The following is a 24,467-nucleotide window of genomic DNA, read 5'->3' as shown; positions in this document are numbered from 1 at the left end:
TATTAATATTGTAATATGCTGACTTAACTTGCATGGTCAGCTGAACATGTAAGATGTTATGCAGTAAAGATTAGCTGTGCATATAAAGTTTGTTCAAAGTCCACTGAAATCAATGGAAGTCTTTCCACTGAGTTTAATGGGCTTTGGATCAGGCCTATAATAAAAAGCAGTGTTAGGCTGAATACTCTGTTTAACAAAAATATTATGTATAAAAATGTCCCAAATTAAAATGCAATGTTAATCATGTAAATTAATTAAAAACTCCCCACCAAGTAGAGACATCATTCAAAGCAAAAAGCAACAAGAAATATCCCCATCTGGCAACTTATTCAATATCTCAAAAATGTGAATTTAGTGCTTGTAAAATGTGCAAAGTGATACCTCTAGATTAGAATACAATAACAAATCAGGTACAGCATGGGCACTGGTTGTGAAAAGCATGGCACCTCACTTTGCCTCTTGACAATGTGCCTCAACTCTGAAGGGGATGTTTACTTTCAATTCCCATTCAATTGATGGTTTCTCGTCTAAAATTTTCAAAAGGGATGCCAGTTAGTGCCAATTGTGATGGTGTTTTGCTGTAATATAGAAGCTTGCCCACTTGGAACTGGTCTGAAACCATTAACTCACTTTAGATTGACCTCAGACATCAAGGTTAACTCCCAACTGGCTACATCTGAGCTGATGACCTACACGTGAACCCCTCTGAATCCATTACCACACCCCCTCAACACTTTTTGACCAAATAAGTTATTTAGGGATTCTTTGAATTCTGTCATTCAAAGTGTTTTAACAAATCAGGACTACAGTAACTAAGTTCGATGGTAAGCACTAAAACAGTAGGGACCTCTGAAAGAAAAGTGTGGATGGGAAAAACTATGAAACCACCAAAATGATTCTAAATTATATTCTAAAACATAACCTACTCTGAATCATCCATTAAATTCTCATGACTCTGAAATGCTAAAAGCAACCAGTCAGTGATATCAATAAGGGTGGATGTTCCAGATAAGTAAAAAGTAATGGTTACCTAAATTATGTAAAAGTAACCTCATTTACAGCTTATGGAAATCAAATATACCGTAGACTGCCTGTAACTTTAGCAATCTCCTCAGACGTGAAAGATGTCTTTAATATATAGCACACAGGAAGTGGGAGATTATAATATCAGCAGAAGCAGACACAAAGATGTGTAAGTGTAGTAGATGTGCAGATAATAGGAATACAGTTCCTCAGAGGAGAGACATTACCATAATAAATGAGGTAAATCAGAGGCAAAGAAATGGTCAGCAGACTTAGAAAGGATTGTGCACAGCTACCAAAAATGTCTCCTTGAAGGACATCAAACTCATCAATGTTTTGTTTTCTGCTAAAGGAAAGTTTAATTCCATGGCAGATTTGATCTTGAAAAGTATGAAGAAAGCAGGAGTCATTCTTCATGGCAACAGCACCTGTATTCCCCCTCTGTGGTTCAGCAAGAGCATCCACTCTAGGCTCCCAACTCCTCAGCCATTACCTCTCTTGGGTGGAGACAACCAAATAGCAGAGCTATTTCCAGGCTAAACTGTTTCCTGCCTTCACTGTGAATTCCCCAGCTAAGTAAAGTGCCTAAGCAGGCCTGCTTTTACTTGTCTCCTCAGAGATGGTAAACAATATAATTGCTACAGTTTTAAGTTACCCCCAGCTCATTCTAAGCAAGCACATTTATTCTTAAATTAAAAGCATTATAGAGAAAACATATTAAAAATAAAAGAACCTACACACATGCTAATAAGCTTACCAGAAGTCACCCTGTGACTCCAACAAAGACTCTGGCCGCTGAACGGTCCTTCAGAGCCCACCCAGGGTTTTTCCTGGGGTTACCAGTTACTCAGAACAAGAACACAGACTGGACCGAGTCCTTCCAACCCCTTTGTCCAGAATATTGCAGGCAATCAATCATGTTGAGATGAGACTAATCCTTTCTATCATACTATCTCAGCAACATCTAACTGAAAAAGAATTGTCTTTTTCATAACTTCAAACCATTCTATCACTCATTACCTACCACTTCCTTCAACTTTGGGAATGTTGAGTCACACTAATGACTAAACAATGACTAACCACGCATCTGCAGGAGTAACGAACAGCTTGCACATAATGACTAAGCACGCATTTGCAGGAGTAACTAACAGCTTTCACATTTGCTACAGTTAGAATGAGAAACAATCACCTAGTGAGTTGAACACTGTGAAGACTAAAAAATTAGATAAGCTAGCCAACTATCTAGAGAATTGTGTTACCAGGTGCCCTGCCTGACTTTTACATATTTCTAAATTCCGCAAAGCCACTGTTCAATATTCAGTTATAAAAAGAGAGAGAGAGAGAGCAGTGACAATGCAATATTCAGGCTTATTCCTTACACCACATATACTGCCCTCTCTCATCGCACACTTCCTGCAAGTAGAGTTCTATAAGTTCCTTCACATTGCCCTATATAAGCGCGTACTATAAAACCTCATATCAGGAAGCTCTTGTAACAGCCACTCTGCCATATCAATGAACAACTCCCCACACACCCCGTTATTTAATATTTAATGGCAGTTCTTTCTACCTGCTGGCCTCACCCCTCTCTCCATTCACCAATGGCTCCACCCATTCCCTGCTCTCTAGGATTATAAATAATTTTATACATTTCTTATCAGTTTCTGATGGGAATGTTTCCCTTGCCAGCTGGAACTTCCACTGGCATGGTGACACCCCATTGCTCATAATGTGAAACTGTATCAATAAGGCCTCTTAATAAGCAATGTATTACTACTGATTTATTTCCATAAGCTTCATACTGCTGTACAAATACATAAGTAAGCAATATGTGTGATGACAGTTGCTACAATACTCCTTAGTTAAGCTAGAGTCCCCATCAATGGAGCACTACGGCTCAGATATAGAGCAACAGAAATGCAGTGTAGAAGTGCAATGACAGGTAGGCACTTCACTCAGCAGCTGACTGTCATATGTCACTGAGATGCAAAAATCAACCATCTCCAAGGCAGTGGCCTCTCCTGCTCCTCAGAGCCGACATAGGGAATAGTACACGGGTGGAATGTAGATAAATTACTAGCTACAACCACAGCGACATTTGATTAGGGAAATTTAAACTATATAACCAAGCACGTAGTTGACAATCAAAAGGCACATTGCACACAAAATAGTGTACTGCTAGTCATAGATCAATGGTTCTCAACCAGGGGGTCTTCCAGGGAATACGTCAGCTCATTTAGATCAGGGGTTTGCAGGATGGGTTTGGGGGGTTGCAAGTACAAGGGCTGGCATTAGGAGGTGGCAAGCAGGACACTTGCCCGGGGCACTATGCCACAGGGAGCCCCACGAAGCTAAATTACATGTTTCAGCCCCAGGCAGTGGGTCTCAGGCTTCAGACTCCTGAAAAGGGTACAGTAGTCTGGAAAGGTTGAGAACCACTGGACAGATCATCTCCCTCCTGTGACTGCTCCTGATACTGCCACAGTCTGGACCATCAGTAAATGAGATCACATGCATTCAGCCATTTGCACAGGATGACAATTTGCAGTGCTCCAATATACCTTGTGATGCGTGGTTCCAAGACAGGAAATGGTGCAGCTACAAGCAGATACAATACTGTCCGTGGTCATTGCTCACAAGCCCTGGATGGTGCAGTTTGTGGTGAGACTAGGTGTGAAACATCTTTTATTCGTTTTGTACCAAGGACACTTTTTGCCAGGTCTGTGCATGAGCATTTTAATGTTACTCCAGCTCAGAGGCACAGTGATTGCTGTGTAAAAAAGGAGGTGTGAATGGTTAGAGAGAGGACATGCCTTGTTTCTGTCTAGGCCCAGCTCCACCTTCTTCTTGCAAATAAAAGGCTCAGAGAAGGCTGAATAACTAGTCTGTGAATGGGCAGTGCCTTTGACTCCACTCAGTCAAGCTATTCTATTTATTTAGATTAATACGGCGTGTAATAAAAAAGAGCCCATCCAATGCAAGAGGTGCCACTGATAATATTTTAAAGATACACTAAACAGAGCTGTCAGTCTCCCCAGATCAACTCAAATACACAGCAACAACAGAAAAGACTGAAATTAACTGACCCCACACAATCCCGTATTCCATACCCAGCCCTTCCCAACATCCATTTCCTCAGCAGCCTTGCAGCATGCCCTGTAGGTTGACAAACCCAGGCTGCTGTAGACCTGTGGAGGAAGTGAGTTCAGAACACTCTACCAAACTCCTCCTTTCTTATAACAAAGGAGCTTCAGCTACGCACCTATCCTGACCACAGCAGTGATAGTATATCATGAGGAGAGAGACAGTGTCTTAGATGGGCAGGTTTCAGGCTATTTAGGCCTTTATAGGCCAAAAACAACCTCTTAAATCAATGTGGAGATCAAAAGTACAAGAAGAGGTGTGCAATGAGCCTGCTTAACCTTATCTGCACTGTTCTTGGGTGAGAAAATATGCACTAAGTTGGGTCCAATCATAACCCTCTGAAAGGCCCTACTGATTTTTGCTGGTAAAAAAAAAAAAAAAAGAAAGAAAGAAAATATTCATATTGTTTTGTAACAAAGTGCAGCTAAAATGTTAATATTTTCTTTGGCTTTTACATTGTTATATCTGGCAGTCTCGGAGAAAGAGCTACTTCCTTTCTAACAAAAAGAAATGTGCCTGATCTAATTATAACTTTGAATGTATAGCTTTTTCCATTTCAGGGGCTCTTTCAAGAAAATTGGCGTTGAGAACCAAATTACTTATTATGAAGTGTAGAATTATTATCTTAAGCCTTCATTTAAGTCACTTAAAGTTATATAATAGAGCAAAGATATAAGTGGCCAGTTGATAACTGAGCCAAGGAAGCTTTTTTAAAAGAGCACGGTAAGGCAGATGATCACTTTAAAGGATAATAATTCCATTAAAACAGTTATCTGAAAATACACTTTGAAGAAATGAGGTAGGACATTTAATAAATGAGGTAAGATAAGCATTATGCTAAAGTTAGAGATATTGATTAACTTGTCGACACAAACATCAAACACCTGGGCTTACTTACTGCTCCATACATCAGGCTAGATTGTGCTCTTTCTTTGGGTGGGTCTGCAAAGGGTATAGGGATCACGCCGGGTTCCTCATCTTGAACCCTCACACAAGGGCAGAGCAGAAGACCAGTCACTGAACTCACTTGAATGCAGGGACTGAATGAGGCTGGCAGTGCAAGGACAATAAATAGGAAGGCTAGCATAAGAAGGAATATGGAGCCTGATCCAAAGCCCATTGAAACCACTGGGAAATCTTTCCATTGATTTCAATAGATTTTGGATCAAGTCCATAGAAATTGCCATAATAGATAAGACCAGTGGCTTAGTCCAGTGACCTGTCTTTGACTGGCTAAACTCCCTCTGCATGTCAGGGAATTCTGGGAGGCATATGCACTCAGTGATGTACAATTTATCCTGGAGTCCCTGCTTTTGGGGTACACTGCCACCACACTCCCACCATTTCAGGAGTCACATAACCCATAATGTATACAAATACACATGAATCCTGGCTAGAGTGAAACAGTTCTGTAAATCTCATTTCTACCACTTCTGAATAACTATGAACCTTTCAGTCCTAGGGAATAAGGTTAATATTCTGTTTATCTATTATACATGCTGGGCCAAATGTTGAGGTAAATGAGTTCTTTGCTTAAGAAAGTTAAGTGGGATTTGGTTCTCTGTGGCCAAAATCACTCCTTTTGTAATTCCCCTAAGATTTTCTCTTGATGTGAATTATCATTATGTGAGGAATCTGTGGAATTTAAACATTTGTTACATTAGCATGTACATGTTCACTGCAAGTAAGTCTGGGTCTAATTCTTTGGACGTGTGACTGGCACCTCAGTATTGAGGATGTGAAGTAAGTTACACCAGGAACTTACTCTTGTCTGGGTATATAGTACATACCCAGGGCCTTTCTATAGAAGGTGTAATAATTGTAAAGCCCCTGAGTCGACCCATGTTAGTATCTTTTAATAAATTACATTTATAGAAAAACTGTAACAGTAACTGTGATGGGAAAAAATGATAATGCAATGTTTGCTTGAAAAGCCCCTAAAGGAAACTCCACCTGTCCATCTCAATGCCTCCCCACCCCCCCATCCAACCCCAGGTTAGCAAAGGCGATAAATCATTAGCTAGGTCATTTCTAGGTCTACCTGTACCCTAAAATTAATCTACCATTCATGATTATGAAAATCCAATTACCCAACATGTTTTCCCAATTGTTTATTTAAACTTGGTAATTTCTTTAAATATATGCTCGAATGTTTATTCAGCACTCTTTAAAAATGCAACGCCCAGAGTCCCAGTCCTCAGCTTTTTATTCTCTTTAATGGTTTGGGAATTATCTGAGGCTGGTTGCTGCCCTCCAAAAGTCATTGCCCTTTGACCTTGGAATTTCAGACAAGGGAGTTGCTTCCTTTGTGATCTCAGTGCCCCATCCCTTTGCTGAATTTCTCTGTTGCGGAGGGGTAGCTGTGGAACTGTCCAGGTGGAAGGAAGACATTAATTAGCTGGAAAAGCACTGTTGTCTGTGACTGCAGAAAAGGGAGCTTGGTTTGAGTTCTAAGTGCAGATTCATAGCAGTGCACACTCAACAATGCTATTGTCCTGCAGGGACATGAGAAAAAAGAACTTGCAATAGCTTACAAACATTTGATTTTTATTTTTGTTAATTCACACTACTGGTATTATTAGTGTGATGCTGGTAAACCAGATGCCAGCTCTTGCCAAGGCTGTATAAGTCAGCTGAGCACTAACAAATTCATAGCTGGAAACCATACCAGCTCACCTGTATGTTAGTATTGTTCAAGATAGGTGTTAGATTTGTAAAGATGTGGTTAATCTCTATAAAATGCTTTTACATTGCTGCATATATTAATCTTATTTCATTTGTAATGTCTGCATCCCAGTCTTTAAGGTTATATGTAAGTTTTGCTTTATAACTGTAAAAATGCTTGCTCTGAACTTGTGAACCCAGGCAGGAGGAGAAGTTCCCCCACCCATCAAGAAAGATTATCAAAACTAAATGGGCCATTGTGGGACATCACCACACAAAGACCGGGTTAATGTCCCTCTCACACCTATGAAGGTGCTACGTGCAAGAAAGCTCGTCCTATCAATTTGAATTCTGGAAAAGGGAAATAAAACTAGCTGACATGAAAATTTTTCATCTCTGTTGCTGTTTGGACTCTTACAGGCCTGAAGCTAGGAAACAAAAGCAGAGATCCCCAGGGTCAACCTTGGTTAGCCTTAAAAGACATTCAGTGCTGACAGATTGCTCAACTCTGTTGCCTTTTGGAACTATAGACTGTAACTCATTTGTGTACATATGTTGCCTGCTTTAATCTGTAAATAACTCTCTCATTTCTTTTTCCTAGTTAATAAATCCTTAGTTAGTTTACTGGAGGATTGGCTACAAGTGTAATCTTTGGGGTCAGATCTGGGGTAAGTCTTTTCGGACTGGGAGCAACCTGAATATTTTGTGATCTTTGGTGTAAGTGACCATTATTACTAATCCAACTTGCCTGTGTGGCAAGGTAGACTGGAGCGCTCAAAGGGTCTGTCTGTGACTCTGTGGTAGGATTGTTATAGCACTTTAGGAACTCACATTTGTTACAGAATAGGTGAAATCTAATTATAGAAAATACCACCAATTTGGGGTGTCTGCCTTGCTTTTTGACAGTCTGCCCTGAGGGTGGCACTCATGGTCGTGAGCCACTCCAGACTGCATGAGAACTAGTATTAGAGATGGTGCCTGAGTCTTCTCAGATTAGCATAAATCAAAAACAACTACCTTAAATTAAATTGAATTACAGCACTGTAAAACCTGCATAAATGAGAGAGCAGAATCAGGTCCATGGATTCTTCTGTTTAAATTATTACTGGTCAGCCTAGAATTTGATTTCCAGTGTCAGATTAAGAAATTACTTTAAAAAACCTACTCTTTAACTATTTCCCCATTTTAGTAGTATACATCACAGTTTTATAAAAAAAGGACAACTGAGAAAATGTAGATTTTGTTTTCCCAAAGATTAAAAAATTGCTAGAAGAAATATGTTTAAGTGGATGACAAAACATAATAGTTAAAGAGGAGGGAAGGGTTAAAAAACAAAGTTATAGTGTTCACAAATAAGTTCCATATTTTGGTGCAAAAATAAAATAAAAATAGGGTCTGATTTTTTGCTCCCATTGACTTCATCTGGAGTTGTGGAAACCCAGCATTTCTGAAAAACCAGTCCATGGTATTTTTTTTTAAAGAGTGGCAAATTGTTGAGGTGTAAGGAATCACTGAAAAGTGTCTAATGTGCCACCATTTTCTTTCAGCCCTAGACAAGTGTTAAAATAGTGTCTTCTAATATGTTATTTAGATATGTTTCCTTTCACACTCACATTCATAACATACATTATTATCAGCAGGGCCAAAAGACAACTTTCTTTTGAAACATATTTGATGGTTTTCGGAAATATGATTAAAAATCATCATTCAATCAGTGATCACTTCTAGTCAACATGAGAATAACTTTTGATATGTTTAATAGTCACAGATGCCTCAGTATTGTGCCTCTTCTCTATGATACAGCCTGAAATGTTTATGGGCATCTAGCCTACATGCCTTTGAGACAATCTTGCCACCTTATCTACGAATGATTAAAATTGTGTTATCCACTGTGGGTGGTGCTCATTGTCTACTGTGTGAAAATTGCACTTCAGGTGAGATGTGATTTCAAACCTAACAAAGATTTCTCTGAATGTTAACACACATCATTCCATAACAAGTCCAGCATTTTAACAAAGTTTCCTTTCTTCAGGATAAAGAGCTCCATTCTGCTTCCACTAAAGTCAATGGCAAAACTCTCACTGACTTCAGGTTGAGTAACTGGTTCTTAAAATGTGTGACGAAGGCCCAGAATGAAGGGCAACCACCAGCCTGAAATGATGCAGATTCATTTCTTTCACAGGTTCACATTTTCTATTTTAAGGACATAGCTATTGATTTTTATTTTTCAGATATGCTATAGATTAGAACATATTAGATGGTATTCCATAGGTCAGAAAAAAATACACCTTGATAATATGCAATACTCATTAATATAAGCCTCCTCTTATTCAAGGCTCCCACGAGAGGTCAAACAATATCACCAGAGGATATTGTTTGACCTGAGGAAATAATGAATAAAACTACTGTGCTAATAACGAATACAAATAATGCTTAACATTCATTGTATACAGTGTTTTTCATCTTTAGCTCTCAAAGCACTTCACAAAGCATCATTAATCTTATTTTTTATAGAAGGGGAAGTTGAGGCACACAGAGATGAAAGCCCACATTTTCCAAAAGATTTCTGAGTTCGGTTGCCTAAATTGTGGGGCCCCAACTTAAGATATTTTGGGCTTTATTTTCACTGGTGTTTCAGCTGCTGTGAATTGCATGTGGAATTGTGGGTGCTCAGCATTTTTGAAAGACAGGCCTGAATTGTTTGAAGTTAGGCATCCCAACACTGGAGCACTCAAAAATCAGAGCCCACATGCCGCTTACCTAAAAACCACAGTCAGAAACAGGAACAGAACTCAGGTCTCCTGATTTGTGAGGTCAGGCAGGTTGGTTTCCATCAGTTTTAGGTCAGTCATTGTAAGTGGCCCTGACTGACTCATGAGGCTATAAAGAAAGTGGCTAATTTCAAGAATCAGCGTTTTTTATGTCAGTAACTTGTAGTAACAAACAGTGGAATAAGAGTAGGTTTGAAAGGTACAGAAGTAAATATGGCTATTCAATGAATGATTTACCTCTTGATCAAGATCCTGTGCACTATGTTGAACATCAGACCTAATAGGAAGAGTCTTCTGATTTACAAATCACTGTATCCTAAAGACATATTCTACTCAGCGCCTGTACTGGTCTGTTGCTCTGTCTCTGGTTCACTCCCACTTTAAGTCCATAAAGACCAGGGGACCATGGAGAGATCAAAGAGAGGCTTCTTCTCAGCAATGTGGTGTGGGGAATAAGCTGTATACAGTCAGAGAGCCATCTGCCTGCCTGATCTTGCCATCTTTTTACACACGCATGCTGCTTAAAACATGAGACTGTCTTTACCTTTTTGTGCCCCCAATCACATTCCCCAAAGCCCCCTTCCAGGCACAAACTCACATCTCTGCTGTGGCTCTTCCAAGAAAGACAAACAGGTATCAGCTTGATGTTTCTGACATAAGTAGGAGTGAAATAATTAATTACATTGATATTTTAGTGTTATTATGCTCCAGAGTCAACACCAAGTGAGATGAATTATGTACCCATTTGTGTGACGCATAACCTCATTAATCCTGGGGCCCTGTTTACAGTACAGAGTGGGGGTGTTGGAGACAACACTGAAGCTAATCTATTACCCTGGGAATCCTCTGGAGGAGTGTATTTGTCCTGAAGGTTCTGAACTGAGGCACTGGAGATGAGAATATTCTGCTTTTGTTCCTCCTCACAGGAATTCTGCTGTTCCTATTCCTCCTTCCTCTGTTAGATGAAGCTCCTCCCAGCTCCACGTGTTCCACTGCGGGTTCTTTCACATCTTTCGCCTGAATACTTTATACTTCCTGCCTCCCAGCTTGAGGAAGGGGTCAGGAAATAGCAACAAGAGAAGGCTGTGACCCATGACAAAAGAAGAAGGGGGATCCCAGAAGAGGGGAAGTCTGACTCTTTCTAAGCAAGATTTCCAACCCACTTCAACTTCCTAGTGACTAGAAACTCTCAGGCCTCCCACAGCAGACCCTCCCCACCCGCCCCAGCAACTTCCACTTAGTCTTTAGAAACTAACTCATACCTAAGGTATAAGTGTTAAATGAGTGTTCAGTAAATGCATCCTATGTCCTAACCACAGGGCCTGATCTTGCTTCCAGTGGTGTGAGTGACAGCAGGCCAATAATTGCAGCACAAAACCATTGTAAAATGTACTCCAACCTCAGCATGTCAAAACGAACAGAGGAAACAGTTTTGACAAGTACTTCTGGATCAAGTTTTAAGCAATCAGTATCAGATTAGGACAGGAATCACTCAATATCCTGTGGAGGAAAACATCTGACACGAGAGCAGTTTCAGCTTTCCCTCCTTTAATCATGCTTTCTAATGTACTGCCAATTCACTCCTGTTCTGCCCTCGATAAGACAGCATGGTACAGCTACGGGAACTGACTTTTCGAAATGCAAACTTAGGCAGCCTCCCATCTTTTCCTGCAGATTATTTCTACAATCAAATTGCATTTTATCACGCAAACCTCATTCTAAAATGAAATTTTAATAGTACCTCAAAGATCTAAGTGCTATTCATGCCTATATATGGTGTTTAAATACAGATGAAAGTTTGTTTCTATATTCAGTATTAAAACCAATATAATATTTCTTTCAGTTATTTATTTGGAGGTGTTTCAAAGTGCTGTGTCAATATTTACTAATTTATGGTAAATACTAAATAAATTTATGGTAAATACAGTTATGGTTTGATACTAAGTGCAAACAGTCAAGTGAATTATTAATTATTATTTGTATGGCAATAGCAGTCAGCTGAAGACTGAAGACAGAAGACCCATTGCACAACGACACAAAAAGAAAGAGTCCCTGCCCCAAAGAGCTCACAAATCTAATTTGAAACAGGATGCAATGAGTATAACAAAGGGGAGGGTAAAGGTAGGGAAAGGGGAGGGAAGGTGAGGTTAGTAATAAGACGTGGGTTATATAGATAAGCTATATACACAATTTCATTATTGCAAATATTTTTTTAAATAAACAAGAGCTGGTTGCAAAACTATTTCTGCCCGCCCTCCTCCCTGTGGAAATTTTTTGCTGAAAATGGAAAATTTCAGTTTCCTCTAAATTTTTCATAGTTTTTTTTTTTTTGGTGAAAAATCAAAACCCAAAAGCTTTTGATTAAGAAATGCCTCTGTGGTGCCTCATAAGAGTTGTAGTTCAGGTGCCTTATGCCCTGTCCTTTTCTTTGGGCTCCACTCTCCAGGCAGACTACATCTCCCACAATGCACCACTCTCTCCTGTCTTGCTGAGGACTATGGTGCATCATGGTACTTCCTGGCCATAGGGCATAAAGAGAGACGTAGTCCAGCTGAGTGTACGGGGACCACAGGGGACAATGGGACCATGAACCACCTGACGTATAACTCCCAAAAGGCACTACAGCAGCATTGCTGAATTGAAATTTTACAGTTTTTGAGTATTTGGCTTTTTGTTGAAAAGTCAGAATTTTCCATGGAAAGCAGACACTTCTAATGAAAAATGTTATTTAATTGAAAACCCAGTTTTCCATAGAAAACCAGTTTTCAACCAGCTCTAAAGTAAACAAATACATTTTATCAGCTATTCAGACCTTGGTACAAAACACCTGCTTTCATGTAGGCATCTCAGCAGAAGTGAGCCTTTATTTCATTGGCGTTACACCAGAGACAAATTTGACTTCCAGTGTTTAACATTAATGCCTAAGCTAAAGGACAGCACCTTAAAGCACAATCTCTACCTTCAAATGGCACTAGGTAATGGATAATTGGACATGCCCATATTGCTCAGCTGTAGTGTAGAATCTATATCCTTCCAACCCAGGCAAAGAAATATAATCTAGTCAGGCACTAATGTCCCTCTGAAGTTCAGCCAGAACCAGCAGACTTGAAAAAGGCACTGTCAGAAGCATTGTGTATTTTAGTGGGAAGCTAGTACTGTGCATGCAGTATTAGTAAGAGAATATTATATTTTATTGTTGCTTGAAGAGTAATCAGTATAATGAGTTCTTTCCTGATAGGGTTGCCATAAGGAAAAGACAGGAAGGAACATCTTGGAAAGGAGGTGCTTACTACACCCTGTCAACCTTAAGATAATAAAAAAGCACATTCCTTCCTTGTTTATTTGACTTGGTCTTCATATCTTTAAATCACTGCAGATGTCACACAGAGGATTTCTAAACACAGACAAATCAATTGTTAGCACCCTTTGACAAATTACTGAAAGATAGCGGTTCCTGAAGTATAAAAAGCCTTCAAACCCAGGCCATTGTTTAAAAAAAGCTGTGCCATCTACAGACTAAGGCTCAGATTTGCAAATGTATTTAGGAATTACTCCACTCAGTGTTGCAAATGACTAAGCGTTAAACATCTAAGTCTCACTTTCAAAATTGGGCCTTTCTGGGTACTTGGGCTCCAAAGTCTTGCTGAGGGACTGCACTTCTGGTTGGCCCCTGTAGGGGGCATGGGGTAGACTGAAGCTTTATTGCGCTCTGCCTGTGCCTGGCACACTCCCCCAACTGCCTAGCACAAACTTCAGCCCCTCTTCCAGCTCCTCCAGACTCTCCTGCTGAGGTTCTGGCTGCACTTCCCACCGCACCTGTTCATCTACGCACACCCCATCCGTGGCCCCACAAAGTTGCGGGACCTCCTCGTCAACCTCCTCCTCGCCCTGGCCAAAATGGCCATCTACAAGATCAGGGAGAGGAGACTGGCAGGAGGAGTGCCCTGCGACTACTTCTGTTCCCTTGTGCACTCTCGCATCCGGGCAGAGTTCCTCTGGGCAGCATCCGCTGGCTCGCTTGACACCTTTCGGGGGCAGTGGGCACAATCCGGGGTTCTCTGCTCTGTGTCCCCTTCTGGTTCCCTTCATTTAAATCTGTGACCCCCACACCTCTTCCTGGATTTCTTCATTAGTTGTCCCCCGTAATCAGTTCTGTCCCAGGCTCAGTGACTCCTCCCCTTAGGCTGGGGGAGGGGCCTTTAGCAGTGGGCCGCCCACTTCCCAGGTTTCAAATAGTACAAACTTCTTTTCAAGTTTTATGGAAATCTTAGACTGGAATAATTACAATGAAGAGCGTTTGTTACTTTAGTAAAAAATATCAACATTAAAAAGCTTAAATAAATTATTCAATTACATGAAGCTACAGACAAAAAAAATAGCAGGAACGGGATCTTACAAAAGGTGTGAGATTCTAAATTTTCAGTGAACAAAAACATATTGGGAGGGGGAGAAACAGCTAATTCCAAAAAGCAAACAAAATTAACAGCAGCCCCTCACCCTCACACAAAGCCCCAGCAAAGTGTAAGTCTCCATGCTTCAGCTAGCACTGCAAGCTAACTTCAATAAGTGTTGCAGAAAGAGGTGATGGCAATAGAGTGCTGCTAATGGAACAGAAAATGCTGTGCGGTTCCAACCTGTCAGCACAATTCAAATGAAATGCATATATTGGAGAGTCATTTAGGGGATAATTTCAATCCCAGCTTTTTGTTTTTTCACAGTATCTTTAAATCCTCTGTTTATCCCGTCACTGTTTACTTCAGTCCTGTTCATCAGTATGTGGCCAATAGGCTAAATTCTGCTCTCAGTTAGCTGTACAAATCCTCTGAAGTCAGTAGGGATGCATAGGTCTACAGTGAGAGGAGATTATGACAACATCATATGTTTATTAGCCCTTGTGTGAAATATTGTAGCTCTACTGGTGTTCTTTTTTCCTACATGCCTAAGGCTACATTGTTGTGTCCCATTGTCAACTCCCAGGGAGAGGAACAGAAAGCCCAGGAAACTATTTATTATTCACTTTGTGAAATTTGCTACAAGTGCAGGAGGGGCTTGTGGGGTCTTAGTGGAGGCAGGAGATGCAGCCTCCACGCCCACAGATCCCAGTTCAGAGTGGTGGGAATAGAGAGCTCCACTCCTGAGGCAGTGTGGTCTCTCTGAGCCAATTCCAGAGGGCAGCACAGCTCTCTAAGGAGCAGTCATTAGCCAGACAGCATTCCTTTGAGGAAGTTGGCTTGAGAAATCTTGAAGTCAATGGCATTGTGGGGTGTGGCAATTACATACAATACTTCCCCTTTTGATAGGTAGCCCCACGTTTGGGGGCCATTTTAAATTGCTTCAGATTTGTCTCCTGTTTTGCCACTAATGTCAAGTTGTGCTGTTATCTTAAGAGCTAATAGTGATAACATTAAAACTACCATTAAGTAATGTATAATAATATTACTATTTAAGCCCCAACAACGTATTGCTCAAGGCAAATAAAGACATTCCATATCCCAGGGAGAAAGTGTAATTATATAATATGAACAAATTATATAGCATCTCAGAGATGATCCCAGTCAGTGTACTCTAACCTCAGAGAAACATGTAATGTTCCTCTCTCTTTATTGCTCATAGACACAGCATGGTCTAGTGGTTAAAGCACAGAACCCGGAGACCTAGGTTCTGTACCTAGCTCTGACAGCAACTTCTATGTCATCTGGGGCTGGCCACTTAATCACTTCATTTTCTCAGTTTTCCCCAGATTATATAAAATGGAGATAATTACAAATTGGTTGAGGAGGTGGTGTTCACGTTTGGTTCAGGTTGAAGGTCAAATCAGGGCTAGAGTTCAGCTTTGGCTTTGATGGCATTAAAATCATACAAAATGTTTTTGTTGAATTTGGTTCCACGTGGCAAAATTATGACAAATCAGCTGCCATATCAGGCTGGAATTTCATGAGATGAGCCATTCTCACAAGATTTTGACCCCATCACAACTAGAGCTGGGAAATAGATTGTCATAGCGTCGGATCACCTTTTAAAGGAGGTGGGCTTAGCTCTCTCTTTGACTAATTAGCTGCCTCCCAAGTGATGGGAGTGATGTCTTTAATTCATACTCGCACAACCATTACATCACAAAGGCACAGATACAGGGTTCACTACAACTGGACTAGAGAGAAAGGAACCCTAGCCTGGATGTTTACAGATTAACTGCAAGATACAAAGCTAAAAGCCAAAACATTCTGAAATGCAAAGATAACTACAGCAAATAAAACAGAATCTGCACAGTTGCTGCTAATGCTACCCCTGCATTGTGTTATCAAATGGAGAAGTGGCCTTTAAGGAATCTGGGCTTAATGCTACCCATACTAACTATAGTGTTATGGGTACACTTCGCCTTGTGGTCACACTTACGCTGTACTAGGCAGTTGCAGTAATACTGCCCTCTGAGTTCTTATCTCACAGTTCCTGGGACAGCTCCCTAGAGATGAGAGGGAGCTAGAGAGTTAGGAGGCATTCCAATAAGTAGCATGGCCCTGATTTATGGTGTGCCTGGGTTTTCTGGCATTAGGGCTAGTTGTTGAGTCAGCGTTCTAGTCATCTTTTCTTGTGCCACTAACTCATTGATCATCGATTTCACACTGGTGCTGTCTGTCCTCCACTCTTATTCCCTCTCATTCTGGAAATTGACCTGCATCCACCTCTTCCCTTTTTCCTGAACTTGTACTGTCTTCCAAAAGCAGGCCTCATTTTGTGCTCCCTGAACCAGTAAGTTTTATTTGAGTAGTTATTCATGTTCTGCACATGTCCATGTTTCCCTGCTTTTCTTTCCCAGAGTCTCAAGTTTGTCAGCCATTCTATATCTGGGGATCACAAGCAATTGCCCTTATGCTTGCTCAGGAACATCTACAGGGGTACAGTAGGCACTACCATGGAAAACGACATGTTAATTATCAAAATCTCCAATCCTTGGCATGCCAGGGAATGCAATAAAAGTAACAACTTCACTTCAGATTTGAACAATGTCTCTTGCAAAGTGTCTTCTCCTGGGCTAGAGATGGTAAGGACACAATTAGAATTAGCACACAATTTCTAATAAGGGTCTATGGGGTTGCTGTTTATTGTAAGACTGGGATCAGTTAATGGAGAGGTACATAGAGGATGTTGGTGGTTAGTGTAACTGGACTAACAAAAGTTATTTATAGTAGGCAGACAGTAGCTTTAGAACCATCCCTTTTTAGAGGATCCCAGAAAAAAAAAAAAAAAAAAAACAAGCAATTTTCCAGAGAATAAGGACAAAGTTTCCATGAGAGTAATTTTTATAGATGCTATCAGAGGACCAACTCCTTAAATACGGAGGCACTGTGAGATTCTTCTGTGGGAAGTATGCATTACTCTGTGTTTTTTTTTCCCCCCATTAAATTGTTCTTCCCTTACTCAAGGAGATCTATGAATTAGTATCTCCACTGAATTTCTAAAAATGTAGGTTTTGTTTGATGTAGGCAGTGTAGCTGTAGCTGTGTCATCCCAGGATAGTAGAGAGACAAGGTGGGTGAGGTAATTTATTTTATTGGACTAACTTTTGTAGGCGAGCGAGACAAGCTTTTGAGCCACACAGAGCTCTTCTTCAGGTCTCAAGAAAAGTTATGCATGGCTCGAAAACTTATTTCTCTCACCCCCAGAAGTTGGTTCAATAAAAGGTATTACCTCACTGTGACAGTCTGTACCCCTATATTCACCCCTTTTTAAAGGACTATGATAAATTTTCTACAAAGTATGCCTTGTGAGGTGTCATTTGAAAACTCATAATTGGTTGATCATTATTGTCCTGATAAAATATGTGGGGCCACATTACGTGTAAAGTTATAGGATTCCTCTCTATGGTATTGCTAGACATGTTCCAAGTCGGGTCGGGGGGGGGGGGGGAAGCAGCTACAAACCAGTTCCCTAGGGACAAAAAGCTAGCCAACACCTCAGCCAGGTGACATCAAAATCAAATGGCCCATCACCTGGTTAAGTGGCTATTTTTTGACAGGAAAGAGGAAGTGGGTAAAAATCTGTATCTTGGGGGGGGGGGGGGAAGGAGGAAACCCACTTGGGGATTCCCATCCACATGACATAGGTTTTCTGTCTCCGGCACCTGAGCTGGAGATGATTCTCGAAGAAGAGAAAACTACAAGAGGAGAGAGGTGGTGCCCCAAATTATTCCTCCCTTTCTTTCTTCCAATGGCATCCACAACACCTGAAGAACAAGAAACAGGTTTGGACTGGGCGAGGGATCCTGACTGAAAGAAATTCAGCCAGTAAAACTGCTGTAACATGTGATGAGAGAGACTTTTGCTTTGAATTCACTTAGCTTGTTAAGTTAGGTATTCGTTGCATTTTACTTTTATTTTCTTGTAACCAATTCTGACTTTGATACCTCATTACTTGTAGTCACTTAAGCATCTATCTTTTTGTAGTAGGTTCGCATAGGGTGCTTCTGTTGCTCAGGTCCTCTACGCCCACGAACCACTCAGACTTCAGCTTCGTGGTCCCACCAGTGAGATTTACAGGTTCCTTGCCCACCACCTTCTATGTACAAACAGTCCAGCTTAACAGCCTCAGGGGCCTCGCAGTCTCAGCCACCAACTGAGGGGCACCCATCCTTCCTGTGAGCCTATTGTAGCCCCTGGCTAACAAGGCCAGCTGCTGCTTCATATTGGTTCATTAAGGGCAGGCTTATTCAGCCAGCTCCAACTGTCCCTTAATTAGGGGTCATGTGACAGGGATGGCTCAGCTTTCTGTTGCCCAGCATCCTGCCACTCACCTCCTCCCTTATGAGCCGCCAGGTTCATCCTTCCCCGCCCCCTCCTTCCTCTACCGTGAGGATCCAATCAGGGAAGTTTCTTCCCTTCCATTGGGTGATCCCCAGGGTTACTCTAGTGGGGTTCGTTCATCTTCCACCTGCAGAAAGTACACTGGGCAGGGGGTGGATGCCCCCACAGCTTCATTGCCACCCACTGATCCTCATACCCATCACAACCCCCAGGATTGTCCCCTTCATTTTGCCCTTTTCTTTTGGCAGGAGACCGTGATCCGTCCTGACCTTCCCCAGGACCGCCAGGGCCTCGGGTTCCTTCAACCCATCAAGTGGGGCCTGGGCCTCCTCTCTCAGGGGTTGCATCTGGGGGAGGGGGGTCCACTGGTCCTTCCCTGCCCCGCTAAGGGGACTGGACTGGCCATCTCTCCCGTTCCTTCCTCCCTACCCTTTTTTCTGCCTGAGCTCTGTTGTGTTGGATCTTCCTTCACGCCCCTCCCCCCCCGAGGGCCTTGGTTCTTCTCCTTATTGGGGTCTCTTAGCTCCAGAGGCTACACCTGCTCCTTCTGAGGACTTCCTATATCCTCCCACCCCCCCTTTTTTTTTTTTTTTTATGCAGGGCCCCGTTCCCTGTTTCTCTTCCCCCTAGGGAAGGAGTCTCAATCCATGCCCAAGACCACTGGGTATGGGTAGCCCATCTACTACCCCGACCCATTTCCAACCAAACATGCCCCACATTTCAAGGGGCACTTGGGCCTCTGGGCAGTATTTCCTATTCTCATGGATGCACTCTAGTTTCCTCCTCTCATCCGGGATTATCCAGTGTGGCTTTATCAGCCCTCCTTGGACAGGTGAGCAGACAGAGGCAGTATTCACTAGGCCCCTCTTCAGTTTCTGCTCCACCCTCACCAGGATGGTGGGCAACTTCTGCCTCTTTCCCCACCCTCCAGCATTAGTCCAGCTGCAAAATTTGGCAAAGTCACATTCCATATGCAGGTAGTCCCCCATTTTATGTCCTAGCTGCCTGCACTGCCAGCAGATGATCTGTCCAGTTCTACTGGAAGTTCCTCAAGGTGCCTCCTTCTTCCTCCCTGGGCCCTTCCTGGGAGAGGGAGGTTCCCTGGGTTCTTTTCCCCAACTCCAGTTCCTTATATAGCCACCTTCTCTCCAGGGGAAGTCTGCCTCTGCATACCCTTTACTCAGCTTTACTGCTGCATTCTCCGTTCTCGGCTGATGCCTCCTGACCCAAACCTGTATGTTCTCGGGGAGGCCTCGTAAAAACTGTTCTAGGACTAGCACATCCATTACTTCCCCTACTGTTTGGGTATCAGGCCTCAGCCAGCAGGTGACCCAGTCCATTAACCTCTGGGCAAACTTCAAGGGCCGTATATTGCCCCTCCATTGGGCTACCCGAAGATTTCTCCGCTGACAAGCCCATCCCATCGAGGACGGCTGCCCTTACTGCCTTATTGTCCCTGGCCTGCTTGTCACTCAAGGCCATATAGGCCACCTTGGTTTTGCTGGCCAGGTATGGTGCCAGCCATAAAGCTCAGGTTGCCCTATCCCAAACAGGGCCCAGCGCTACCTGCTTGAATGTACTAAGGAAGGCATCTGCATTGTCTGCAGGGCCCATTTTACACAGTCCCAAACCTGGAGGTTGGCTGCCATTTCCCACTGCAGGGCTCACCATATGTTGCAGGTGTTGTTGCTGCTACTGCTGCTGCTGCTGGTCTGTTCCCTTATGAAGTCCTGCAGGCTTTTCCACTGTTCTGCCTGCCAGGCGAGCAAGGCCTGTCTCTCTGCCTGATGGGCTTGCTGCAAGTTCTGCATCACCTGCTGCATCTGCTCCTGCTGCTTCACAAACCATTGCAGGGTCTTTTCCATCGCTGGGCCACCAGCCTTGTTTGCTGGCTCTAGGTCCTGAACAAGCCCAGACATTTAGCAAGTTCACACACGGCCCTCCTGTTTCTCAGATCCTCTGCACTCACAAACCACTCGGAGACTTCAGCTTTGTGCTCCCCCCCAGTGTGATTTATTTACTCACAGTCTCAGCCACCAACCAAGAGGCACTCACCCTATTCTATGGCTTCTCACCCCCTGCTCCTTCCCTGCCCATCTGTCCTGTGAGCCTTTTGTAGCTCCTAGCTAAGGAATCCAGCAGCTGCTCCCTATTGGCCCACTAAGTGCAAGCTTACTCAGCTGGCTCCCATTCTCCCTTAATTAGGGCTCATGTGACAGAGGGCTGTCTCAGCTTTCTGTTGCCTAGCACCCTGTCACATCGTTAATAAACTTGTTTAATTGTTTTATCTAAACCAGTGTGCTTGGATTGAAGTGTTTGGGAAACTCCATTTGGATAATTGGGACAACAGGATTTGTGCATATCATTTTCTTTTAATAAAATGATGGACCTTATATGAGCTTGTGATGTCCAGGAGAGAACTGGGCTGTAGCAGATGTACATTTCGAGGGAAAGTCTGGGACTGGGAATTGCTGATGTTGCTCTGCAGTGTAATTCATGAGTGGCTGGCTATAGCACTCATACAATATAATTGGGAGCCATTTACATGCTGGAGGCTGTGTGTGAGGAGACCAGGAGTGGTAACTCTCATAGCAAATAGTGTAAAAGACACCCCAGGTACAGAACTGGAGGGACATGGCTATTCATCAGTCCAGATTGTACCCTGGGTAATGTCATACCCTTGTGTTGTTTGATGAGAGGCAGTGTAATTATTCATACTGCTCTCATAGTCTCTCTCACTTCACTAGCATTTTATGCCCATGACTTTTTTCACACATTAAATATAATGAAAGAATTAATTGGGATTTAACTTAGATAAGAGAAGCACACACATTGGATGCCTGAGGCTAGCATATTGGCTGGTAGATACAACATAATGTAAATACTTTGTCCACATTGTCCAATACATGTTTCTCGCAATAAAGGGATCTTATTTTTAACTTTTTACACAGCAGTTTCTGTGCCATTTTGATTTTTATTTTCTTTGTTTGCCTGCCTTTTGGTTTCTGCCCCCGTGGTATGGCTCAGCCAGCTGCTCTGCTTGCTGAGCTGGGCTCTTCCACCTGTTCCAGGAGTTGTGGCTCATTCAGCCAAGTGTTGGGTCTAAATGGGATGGTGAGAACAGGGAATTAATGGGAACTGAACTGGACAGACTGAGGAAGAACTTGGCAGAGGCCGCTTGTGCTGCTGAAGTGTTTGGGTAGGAGGAATAGTGGAGGCAGTATGAGATGGAATACCAGAGCAAGAGGAATGGTGGACACCTCTGTTTTATAGCAAGGCTATATCTGCCTTTCTAAACACACTAAGGGTAGCATTCATAAGAATCTGGGAAACTCTTCCACAAGCCTACAAAATCTGACACCATTAGTAAATAGTACAAGAAAAAGCTGAGTACCTGAGGTGGACACCCCCTCAAACACAGATTCTTCCTCCTCCTGAACCTGCTCGGTTGCTGGTTATAGTTCTTGTGTCCCAGTAAAGAGATCCTGGCAACATTTTGGGATTACCCTAAACAGACCAGTCAGCCTCACTTCAGTCCCTGGAAAAATCATGGAGCAGATCCTCAAGGAATCCATTTTGAGGCACTTGGAAGGTGATCAGGAAGTCAGCATGGATTCACCAAGGGCAAGTCATGCCTGACCAACCTGATTGCCTTTTATGATGAGATGACTGGCTCTGTGCATGTGGGGAAAGCAGTGGACGTGATATACCTTGACTTTAGCAAAGCTTTTGATATGGTCTCCCACAGTATTCTTATCAGCAAATTGAAAAAGTATGGTTTGGATGAATGGACTATAAGGTGGATAGAAAGCTGGCTAGATCATTGGGCTCAACGGGTAGTGAACAATGGCTCGATATGTAGTTAGCAGCTGTTAACAAGCGGAGTGCCTCAGGGGTGGATGCTGCGGCCTGTTTTCTTCAACATCTTCATTAATGATCTGGAGGATGTAGTGGATTGCACCCTCAGTTTTTGCAGATGATACTAAGATGGGGGGCGGGTTGGTAGATACACTGTAAGGAAGGGATAGGATACAGAGTGACCTAGACAAATTAGAGGATTGGGCCAAAAGAAATCTGATGAGGTTCAACAAGAACAGTGCAGAGTCCTGCACTTAGGACAGAAGAATCCCATGCACTGCTACAGACTGGGGACTGACTGGCTAGGCAGCAGTTCTGCAGAAAAAGACATGTGGGTTACAGTGGACAAGAAGTTGGATATGAGTCAACTGTGTGCCCTTATTGCCAAGAAGGCTAATAGCATATTGGGCTGCATTAGTAGGAGCATTGCCAGCAGATCAAGGGAAGTGATTATTTCTCTTTATTCTGCACTGGTGAGGCCACATTTGGAGCATTGTGTCCAGTTTTGGATGCCCCGACTACAGAAAGGATGTGGACAAATTGAAGAGAGTTCAAGGGAGGGCAACAAAAATGATTAGGGGGCTGGAGCACATGACTTATGAAGCGAAGCTGAGGGAACTAGGCTTATTTAGTCTGCAGAAGAGAAGAATGAGGGGGGATTTGATAGCAGCCTTTAACTACCTGAAAGGGGGTTCCAGGGAGGATGGAGCTAGGTTGTTCTCAGTGGTGGCAGATGACAGAACAAGGAGCAATGGTCTCAAGTTGCAGTGGGGGAGGTCTAGGTTGGATATTAGGAAAACGTTTTTCACTAGGAGGGTGGTGAAGCACTGGAATGGGTTACCTAGGGAAGGGGTGGAATCTCTATCCTTAGAGGTTTTTAAGCTGAGGCTTGACAAAGCCCTGGCTGGGATGGTTTAGTTGGGGTTGTTCCTGCTCTGAGCAGAGTGGGACTAGATGACCTCCTGCAGTCCCTTCCAACCCTAATCTTCTATGATGCTATATGCTCCTCAATCCTCTGGCCTTCCCAGTTGATGAAGCTGGAGTTCTTTTCATTCTTTTTGTCCCTCACCACTCCACTTCAGGGAGGCTCCATGTTACCCAGTTGCATATTAGGATGCATGGAAAGGCAAGGTGAGATTTGGTCCAATTTCTCACAGAGTGACATTCTGCCTTGAGCTGGATTTACTGTTATTGCTCCAGGACTTGTTATATTAGACTTCGTGGTCTTCTCTTTCCAAGATATTGCTTGATGTGTTAAGTGATGCTTATTTTGAATAGGCTCTTATTGGACACACATTTGTAGACCCAAGTTCAGCTAGTCCTGGATCTTTGCATCTTCCCTGGTGGAACCAATGCCTACAAAATGACCTCAGGCCAGCTGGCAGCACACTCATAGGAAGCCCAACCTGAGACTTTCTATCAATACAAGCAAAACAAACTGGAAGACATTTCTGAAGAAACTGATTGCTGGATAGCATACGGCTGAGCTCTGTGGTGTGTGCAGTACTATTTGTACAGGTAAACGGCTTTGTCATCTTGATCCTCAGGCAGTGGAGTGATGTTTAAAAAGTAAAGCAAATAGAACATCTAAATAGAGACCAGTGCTCTGTGGAACTGTAATGGGAGCACTTTATGCACATTTGGAGCTGTATTGCCAGTGATCCCATTAGCCCTGGTGCTGCACCAGTGGAGAATTGCATGGTGAAGGATCACCATGTAGTTAGTCTTACTCGAAGAAAGTCTTTCCCAAATGATAATGTGAACACCTGTGTCCCACGGAAAGCACTTTCCTCTGTGGGTATGAGGTGTGTTGCAAGCATGCTACTGGAACCAAATAGTGGTTAAAAAGCCAAATTTCTCTACTATAGACAAGACAATAGATTACTCATAATTACCCATACCACTCATTACATCAGAAAGTCAGTGTATGATTCTAGGCCTCTAGAAAGGTTTTAGTCCTACCACTGATACTTCCCTCAGTTTATTATACTGCTTATTGCTTTTTAACAGGTCAACTGGACAATTAACTGACAAACCACCAAAACTGTCTGCCAGATGGTGGCCAATGATTAATCTGTCTTAACTTCAGCCAAAAAGGAAGAAAATGTGATGGGTGGAGCAGTAAAGACAAGCACAATCAACGTCCGACCAAATAGGGTTTCCTGTCACCTTGGGAACTAAATTGATTGGCACTGCAGCTTCCTGTGTA

At 42.6% G+C, this 24,467-nt stretch overlaps 1 protein-coding gene across 2 annotated transcripts in view; it reads right to left on the bottom strand.

The window, feature by feature from the left end:
• PTPRR (protein tyrosine phosphatase receptor type R) overlaps nt 1–24,467 on the bottom strand; it is a 91,457-nt gene that overhangs the window by 38,737 nt on the left and 28,253 nt on the right. The gene's annotated exons all lie outside the window — the stretch shown is intronic.

The sequence above is a fragment of the Emydura macquarii genome, unplaced genomic scaffold (assembly GCF_026122565.2).
Source record: "Emydura macquarii macquarii isolate MOO-44397 ecotype Brisbane River unplaced genomic scaffold, CSIRO-AGI_Emac_v2 contig_2636, whole genome shotgun sequence".
Lineage (NCBI taxonomy): Eukaryota > Metazoa > Chordata > Testudines > Chelidae > Emydura > Emydura macquarii.
This window is presented reverse-complemented; position numbering and strand designations above follow the sequence as displayed.